Source organism: Podarcis bocagei (assembly GCF_964188305.1).
Source record: "Podarcis bocagei genome assembly, chromosome: 15".
NCBI lineage: Eukaryota > Metazoa > Chordata > Lepidosauria > Squamata > Lacertidae > Podarcis > Podarcis bocagei.
In genome coordinates, this window is record NC_138141.1 from 2774927 (window position 1) to 2783974 (window position 9048).

Sequence of the window (9048 nt, forward strand, 5' to 3'; positions counted from 1 at the left end):
CCGCGGCCCCCGGCCGGGCGAAGCGAGAGCCCGGAGCCGGCCAGCTGGCCGGGGGGCAAGGACGGGGCGCCGCTTGGGGGCGTCTCCGGAGGCCGCCCTCGGCTCCACGCGCCCGCCTGGCTTGCAAAGCATCGCCGGGCGGCGGACCGGCCTCTCCCCACCCGGCGAAGGGCACAGGCTGGCGAGCGCCCCACGCCCCCGGCGCGCTTCCTCCAGCACTATCTACCTCGTGCTCGTCTTCGGGGAGGAGGAGGAAGCGGGGGTGAATAACGCGCCTCCGCAGCAGACAGACACGCGTCCTTGTTTTCACAGCGCCCATTGCTAAACAGCTCCGCTGTGCTGCAGCTGCCCTCTTGAGCTTTGGATTGCATCCACAGACCCGTGCGCACGCCGCGGGATCCGCGCCGCGAAGAAGGCGCCACTCCGCACCAGACGAGCAGCCGGAGGGGTCGGACCCCGCCAGGACCCCCTTCCAGCCGCAGCAAAGTCCTTCCTTTGGGGCTCGCCCTGCGTGTCCCCCGAGCGCTGGAGCTGCGCAGAGAGATCTATGAAAACGCACCATAGAGCGAATAGGCCTAAACGCCAGGCAGTCGGTAATGATACGCCCAACGCCCCGATCCGCTAAGCTCCAAAGGAGCCCAGTGTGGCCTAAAAGCAGGGATGAGGGACCTGTGGTCCGCTAAACGCTGTGGGATCAGGGGTAACTGTTGATACCGTCCAGGAACATCTGCAGAGCCGCCCGCAGCTTAGTCACCCCTGGCCTAAAAAGTTCCCCCCTCATCCTCAAAACAACATGGTGAGGGAGATCTACCTGGAAAGGTTAACCACCTGGCGGGCTGATATTATAAATGAGTAAGCAGGCCGTAAGAAACGCAGCGCAAGGCTCCAGAGCGAACAGGCCAAAGCTTTGGGCAGAGCGGAGATCCCCGCGGACCCTCGCCCTGGTCTAAACCAGGAGTCGAGGTCGGATGCAAATAGGAAGGCCATGGCAGACTCGGCTTTCCCTCGCCTTGTTCGCTCTCGAAGCTGCCCCCCTTCCCTCCCCCCGCTGCAATAATTCTCGGCTGGAAATCAGACGCAGCAATATAGTATATCGCGCAATTTCAAGCAAGCAGCACTTTGTCAGTGATTGCTAGCCCTCCCCTCCTCCCGGTTTAAAGTTTGGCACTTGTGAGGCGTCAGTAATTAGGTGGTTTCGTGCTAAGTGTGCCAACTGATGCTATCTTTAAATAAAACCCTCCGAGTTATGTAGCAAATGTATGGAAAAATTATATGTTGCAATAGCTCGACTTACCCAACTCCTGCACGGCCAGCTCTGCAACGGGAGTGAAATGCACGCTGGAAGGAAACCTGGATTTGGCAGAGGGAGGGGGCAGTGGCGTAGCGTGGGGGGTGCAGGGGGGGCCGGCCGCACCGGGCGCAACATCTGGGGGTTAGGGTTAGGGGGCGCAAATCCACGGGTTAGGGGCGCAAATTACTTGCCTTGCCCCGGGTGCTGACAACCCACGCTACGCCACTGGGAGGGGGAGATAAGCGAGTGGCGGGGCAGGAGCGCGCGAGGAGCATCTCCGGAGATCAGACACCCATAGGCTTCTTCTTCTTTAACTTTAGGGCACGTGTAAAGTAGGATTTCTACTTGGGGTGATGGTAGAGGGCGAGGCACAGCGCCAAGATGGTAGAGGGCGAGGCACAGTTCCGATCTTAAAATCCTAGAAATGTAAGAAGGGACCACGAGGATCATCTAGTCCAACCCCTTGCAAGGCAGGAACCTTTTACTCCTTGGTGGCTCAGCTGGGAGAGCATGAGACTCTTCATGCCAGGGTCGAGGGTTCGAGCCCCATGTTGGGCAAGATCCCTGCATTGCAGGGCTTGGACTAGATGACTCTTGCGGTCACTTCCAGCTCTACAGCTCTATGATTTTATTCCATGTGGGGCTCGAAGCCACGACTCTGAACTTATGAATCTCATGCTCTACCAACTGAGTTATCCCAACTGAGCTGTTTTAGGTGTCTTTACCCAGAAACAAGCCCTACCGCGCTTGATGGAGGGTTAGTTCCACGCGAGGCTGCAGCGCTAACTTCGATAGCGCAGTAATTCTCGATGGACGTGGCTAGGATTGCGCTGTAAGCCCGTGTGCACAGGACCGCAATCTCAGGCTGAAATCCTTCCGGAGAGTTGAGCCTCACTGAAAATAGTGGCACTTGCCTCTGAACCTGTACAATAGAACTGCCTTGTAAGATTTGTTTGGGGTATTTGCGTGTTTGCCCATATCATTTCTTTATTTGTTCCTTACATTTTCTATTCCACCCTTCTCCCTGTTATGGAACCCAAAGTGGCTACACGTGGTCGCAGGAGATCACCCACCCAGCAGACCCAGTCCTGCTTAGCTTCAGCCAGGCGGCGGCCTCGTCACCCTTCAGGCCGTATCCTGAGAAGGTTTGGGGCGTCGAAAGCGTTGCTGACTAACTTATGGGCTACTATGAGGCGCCCCCCCCATTTACTTCTAAGACGACGAAGCTGTTACCTGGATCATTCCCCAAGAGCGCCTAGATATCCGGTTACTATGAAGTGCTGGAAACCAACCACGACAAACGTATTAAGAAAAATGGAGGTGGGGCCACTTCTTTTGGCGGGAGGGAATGACTTTATCTCTTTAAAAGCAGACGTTTGAGCTTTGCAGTCAATCCTGCCTCCCCTCTGCTGAAGCCTGAAGGCGCAAGGGAGGGTGGGGGGCAGGCGCCCTTTTGGATTCCACTCTCCCCGCAGCAGATGCTGGATGACTTCGGTCCTGCAACAGGACTCCTGTGCAAGTCCCAAGATGGGGGTGGGGGGGGGGGAGTCGAAGCCCTCGGCCCAAGCCTCTTCTCGTCCCGGTGCAAGAGCCGCTTCCCCCTCCCCCCCACCCGGCAGGGGGATGCGCGCCCCCCCGCCTTGGCTCGGGACTCGAGGCGCCCGGCGCGCAGCTCCGCTCCTTTGGGAGGAGGGTCGGGCTGCGGGCCCGGGGGGAGCAGCAGGAGCAGGCAGCCGGGCCGGGGTCGCGCGCGGGAGGGGAGGGTCGAGCGAGGCGGGCGGGAGGGAGGGAGAGGAGCAGGCAGGTGCTGGGGCGGCGGCGGCGCCGGGCGGGGGCCGAGGGGGGGCTCCCCCCTGCGCGGGCATCGCCTTGCCGCCGCGGGCTTGGCTGGGCCGCCAGCCGAGGGGAAGCGCCATACAAGGCCCGGATCCGGGCCCGCCCCGCTCTCCTTATTTGGCGCCCGGTTCCGGCTCCCGGGTGGCCTCCTCCCCCCCCCCCCGCTCTCGCTACCAGTGGAAAGAGAGACGGAGGCGCAGCGGAACCCGCAGCCTTTGCAGGCGCCGCCCGCCCTGCCGGCCGGCCGGGGGAGGGGAGCGCGGAGGAGCCCCGCGGGCCTGGGCCCGGCCCGCCGAATTGCGCCCCGCAGCCGGGATCTTGTGGCGAGGAAGGAGCCCAGTCTGCTCTGCTCCCTCCTTCCCCGCAGAGCTGCCGAGGGAAATCCATGTTCTCCTGCTAGTTCCTCTTCTTCTCTCCCCCCCTTCCTCTCTCGGTGCACCTAGCGCGATTGCAATCTCTCTCTCACCCCCCCCCCCAAGTTAAACTAATGGAGCAAGCCAGCGCCAAAGACTCGTAGAACTGTGAAGTTGGACGGGGTCCCCCAGAGTCATCTAGCCCAACCCCCTGCGATGCAGGAATCTCACCAGAAGCATCCATGGCAGATGACCATCCAGCCTCTGCTTAGAAACCTCCAAGGAAGGAGATTGCAATCGTGCTATGTGCACCGAGAGAGGAAGGGGGGGCACGGTTGCAACGCCTATGTACCCCCTCCCCATCCCAAGGGGGAGGGATGCTTCTCCGGCCTGTATTTCAGACTATGCGAGTTTGTTTAAAGTTTAATTGACTATTGTATTTTAATATTCTGTTGGAAGCTGCCCAGAGTGGCTGGGGAAACCCATCCAGATTATTATTAGAGAGAAGGCACTCGGCAGCAGTTATTTGCTGTTTAAAGTGACAGCTGTATGGCTTCGGCTTGATGTTTCATTTGTGAGCCGCCCTGGGACGCCATGGCTGAAAGGCGGGGTGCAAACAAATTGGAGATAACAAGTGCTGTACACGCTTATGGCGAACAGAACTGACAGTGGAATCTACAAGCCAGTCCTCCTGTGTACTGTTGGGGTTTCCCAGGAAATACCGTATGTTTAGGACAGGAGCTTCAGTGTCTCTTTACAAGAAAACATGATAAATAGGTACACACAACAAAAATACAAATCACATGTGTGTGTGTGAGAGAGAATTTGAGTTGTGTTGATTAAATTGCTAGATTATGAGCTTTAAAATAGGAAAATGAGAACTGCTCTTAAAATATTATTATTAATAATAAAGCAACAATAATAAAAACATTTCCCCTTATCAATTTGTACTGCAATCCTCAGCATGTTTACTTGAAAGTAAGTATCACTGGGTTTAAACGAACGGACTAAACTTAAAAGGGCAACATGTCAGCATCCTTATTCTGGAATAGATCTCAAGAGCTTTCCCACTCCAAAACTACTCCCAAAGCTCATTTGTGCTGCCCTCCCTCCCCCCAAATCTGATGCTGCTTCTGCTTCTCAGTGGGGGAGTAGGAATCTGTGACCTCACTACCTGATAAGGGCAGAGGGCCAACTGCTTGCAAGCTTTCTGGAAGTGGGCACTAGACCTTCCTGTTGTGGGCAAACTGTGGAGGTTTCGGCTGCCTGCTCCCTGTGGTCTAGTCAGTAGGCGTCCAGGATCTTATTCAAAATAAACCTACTTCAGCAGTGAAACCACACAGCACTGAAGGCATCCTCACACAAAGCAGGACAGACTATCCTGTCCCCTTCCTTTAGACTGTGGGCACAGCTTGGCAGGGCATTTGGGATGTGTGTGAATTGGGGGGAATCCTTATGGCATCCCACCCATCATTTAATTTAACCCGCAGCACATTTGAGTGAGGCTTATGTTGGGCACAACCTGGTGAATAATTTCATCCCCCCCCCCCCGTACATGCCTACCTTCCACCCTCTAGGGTGAGGGAAATCTACTGCCCAATGCAAGCACTGCATCTTCTCTCATGAGAGGGTCACTGCTGGGTGTAGTAGCCAGATGAATGTCTAACAGGAGAGCTTTGGTTTAAGGCTTCTCAGGAATTGTGACATTAAGGCTGGCCTTACTGGAACCCACTGGGTGCATGTGTGAAAACAACTGGGGACTCCAGTGATTATGCGGTGTGTGATCTAAGTTGTGCACCCCAATGTCCACCTAGAACATAAGAAGAGCTCTGCTTCACAGGGTACCCAACAAGATGTTTCCAAGAGGCATCACAAGTAGGACATTAAGAAAATCACCCTCCTGTGCTGCCATCTTCCCCATAATAACTGCCATTCAGAGGTATACTGCACCTGAGCCTGGAGGTTCAATTTAGACATGTTCCCCCATGCATTTGTCTATTCCCTTTTTAATGTGGACACCATTGCACACTGTCACAGTGAATCCCATACTTTAATTACGTGTTCTGTGAAGAAATACATGCTTTCGTCTGTCATGGTTGATGAGGCATACCTCTCAGATTATGTAGGAAATTTATTGGGCTTTCTGGAAGTGAGGGAAAGTGGTGAGTGAAAAGCACTATTGGGGTTTTTGTTTTGGTAGGAAGGTGGCATATAGTACATATTTGAAACAACCAAGTCAGGCAATTCACAGGAGCAATCCTGCATACTAATAGCAAACTCATTATTCAAGTGTGGATCCTTATGAAGAGAAAAGCGACACCATAAGAGGGAGGAATCTGCAGGTTTGGGGAATCCCCAAGGTTTGCTAAAGTACAAAAGCATATTGGGGGTGTGAGCAAAATTGTATAAGGGACAAATGCCTCAAACAGCCCAGTGAGAACTGAGCATACTGGGGCGCCTTGGAAGATGGCGGATATTAAAATCTATCCAGCTCGCACGAGGTAATTAGAGGCTGATTATGTGGAGTAAATCAGTCTCCCTCATCTCTCCAGGGGGGAGAGATGCAGTTTTCACCCGCTGTTGCCATAAATCACCCCCGAGTTCAGAAGAAGGAGGGGATGAGGCACTGGGTGCACAACCCTCGGCGGGCCTCGGAACTCCTCCGAAGCTGCTTCCAGGTGCGAAACTAGTTGTGTTACTTAAAAGGAAAAAAATTGGTGAAAAATAACGCACATGCTTCAAGAGAGGCAGGAGGTTTTTATCTGCTAACAGTTTTACCACTGAAATGAAGAAGACTGAGATGGGAGATTACATCAAAGTACTACAGACATGGTATGTGGAATGGAATGCAACGGAACTGAAAGGGGGGGGGGAATGACTTTTTATTTTTTTTCTTCTATGTGATTAACTAATAACCATCCCTCTTAGAAGATCTGTCACAGCAACTAATTGGCAAATGGGACTAAAAATGAACTGTGTGGGAATAATATGAACTAAAAGGTTTTACTCTGTAAAGGATTTGGAAAGAAGAAGGGCTCTCTTTGTGACGCGGTAAGAATGGAGATTTGTTATGAGACCTGTGTTGCAGGAGGTTTGGTCTTGGGGAGGGCGAGCCGAAGATTTATTATTTTCGAAGAGATTGCGAACTGGAAGGGGCAGCCCTCCTGGAAAAAGACTAATTTATGACGCAACAGGTCGGGAAAGTTAAAGAGTGAGCTTTTAGACTGTATTTCATCGGAACGACAAGATGGCGATTGCTTGCTTGAGCAGAAATGCCGGGACTATTGGATGAGAGTGATTTACGAGAGAGCAGTACAAAGCCCACACAGAAATACAAATAAGACTGTTTTTTTCAACCCACTTGCGGAGCAACTCGGAGGTGAATGAAAAGGAAAATGTGTAACAACAAGGATTGAGAAAAGGGGACTGGAAATATCATTCTTAATATGAAAGCAGCAGAAATATTCGAGGATTGGACTCCTGCCGATCAAGAAGCATGGGTACCCCCCACAAAAAATTATAATTTGGAAAACAATTGGATTATATGATATGTATTGTTATAATTTGGATTAATTGGTTTGATGTGTTTAATTTGGTAATATGAAACTTAATAAAAAATATTTTTTTAAAAAAGAGAACTGAGCATGCTCAGTGGCCACAGAATAGAGTATCATGGGAAAGGATGTGACTTATTGGAACCCTGAACAGCTAACATACTACCACTACTACTACCACTACTACTAATTGAATTTATATACCACTCTATACTCACAGGTATTGTTTCAGGATCCACTTTTGGGGTCCACATAGCCAGTGTGGATCCAACACATTTTGTTGCCACCGGAAGAAAATTTAAATAGGACCCTTTCTGTAATTAAGGGGGCGTGGCACAATTCACTTGGGCATTCACCTGGAAAAGCCTGATTGACATGAATGTGGGATGTAAAACTGCAGTCAAGTACAACATCCCTACAGTGGACATGTTAGGGGATGTTTTGTCCCACTCAGGAGAAGGCTTCCTGTTTCCTCCTGAGCTGGGACAGACTTGAAAAGGGTGTGGTCTGTGGTACTAGCATGGAGGAGCACACGGCCTCCATGTTCTGATTAGTGTGTGTGTTCTCCATTTTGGATGTTGCTGTGTGTTTGGAGAAGTGACTGCTTAGTCGCAGTCACTTGGGACTCACTTCTTTATGGAATAGTTCTAGTTGTTATGTAACCTAAGCCTGCCTTCAGGGATATGTCTGTGAACCTGAATGAATCTGTGAGTAAACTACTTTTCTATTAACGTTAATCAGATTCTTGTGTTTATTCTTTTTAAGAGGCAGTAGAAGGGATTTTACCAGGAAGGACTCTTTAATAGTAAGATGAGTCAGCAACAAGCTGATCACTGCCTAATTTAAAAAGGGGGATGTTCGGAACTCTGCTAGAATATGGAACTTGCTAGTGCAAGTTAGGAAGGAGATTATTAAATAATATATCCTCTCCTGCCTCCCTAATCATCCCCACAATGAACAAGAGCTGTACAACGCCGTTATTTGCCCCCATAAGTCATATTTGTCTGTCTTCCTGTTTGCTGTGCTTAATGGCATGCAGAAACCTCACCTCATATTTCTAGTACTGTATTGCCTCTGCAAACAACCCCTTTCTAGTAACCAGCTTCTAGGTTTCTAGAGCTCTGCACCATCTTATGACATCAGCTTTGTTCTTAGGAGTGATGTCTACCAAAGCCCAGTTTTACTCCTAGTGCCTACTTAGGGGAGCATTCTATGGGATGCAGTCCCTTAGGCAACAGGAAGGGGTTTCCTTGTCTTGAAGCCCCTCCTCCAAAGGAATGGGAGATGGTAGAGGAAAGGCGGGTGGCCTGGCAGTGAGAGATGAGGAGAGGCCAGTCAACAGGAATGGGAGCACAGTGTGTCCAAGGGTGAGGCAGGGTGCATGGCTGATGTGAGGTCTAGTGTGGTGTGTTAGTAAAGTCAATGATTACAACAGCACTGTTAGCAGAATCACTTAAATAACAGAGTCCAAAAGGAACAGTCTTGGTAACAATTTACTGAGGAAACTTGAACAAAAGCAGTGTACAATTGAGCAGTGTACAATCCTGCAGGCCTTGTACATGGCAGGGAGATACTCAACCAAACCTAGAGAGGAAAAGCTCCCTGAGATCCACACAGCCAATCAGGGCACATGCTACCTCAGCAAACAACATGCTACTCTTCTGGGTTGCTAAGCAACATCCCTACCCCCTCTTGGCTATTTCATAAATTCTTAAGTTACAAACTGAATAATCCCTGCTGTTACTGTACACTTTTAACATGATGTTGGGCTAGGACAGAGGAGACCTCAAGTTCAAATCTTCACTTGGTAATAAAACTCACTGGGAACCCTTAGGGCAGTCACTGTCTCTTGGTCTGGCCTTCCTCACAGGGTTTTTGTAAGATAAAGGAGGGTGTAGATATTAGCAGCAATCTCCAAGTATGAAATCTTAGTACTCAAAACAGTAGCACACGCACAAGAAAGAGGTAGCAGTAGGCTTGGGGAATCTTAACGTTTGCAAGGGTAAAAGAAAAA

General features: G+C 50.9%; 1 long non-coding RNA gene across 3 annotated transcripts; it reads left to right on the forward strand.

Annotated features, from left to right (window-relative positions):
• Positions 1–7: 7 nt before the first annotated feature.
• LOC308574116 lies at positions 8–8765 on the forward strand. 3 transcript variants are annotated; one of them, XR_014002352.1, is made up of 3 exons: positions 8–593; positions 2334–2611; positions 8585–8765. It is a non-coding gene; the product is annotated as an uncharacterized lncRNA (long non-coding RNA). The 3 variants fall into 3 exon arrangements; XR_014002353.1 differs by lacking the exon at positions 8585–8765 and adding an exon at positions 5295–7771; XR_014002354.1 differs by lacking the exon at positions 8585–8765 and adding an exon at positions 5321–7771.
• Positions 8766–9048: the final 283 nt, after the last annotated feature.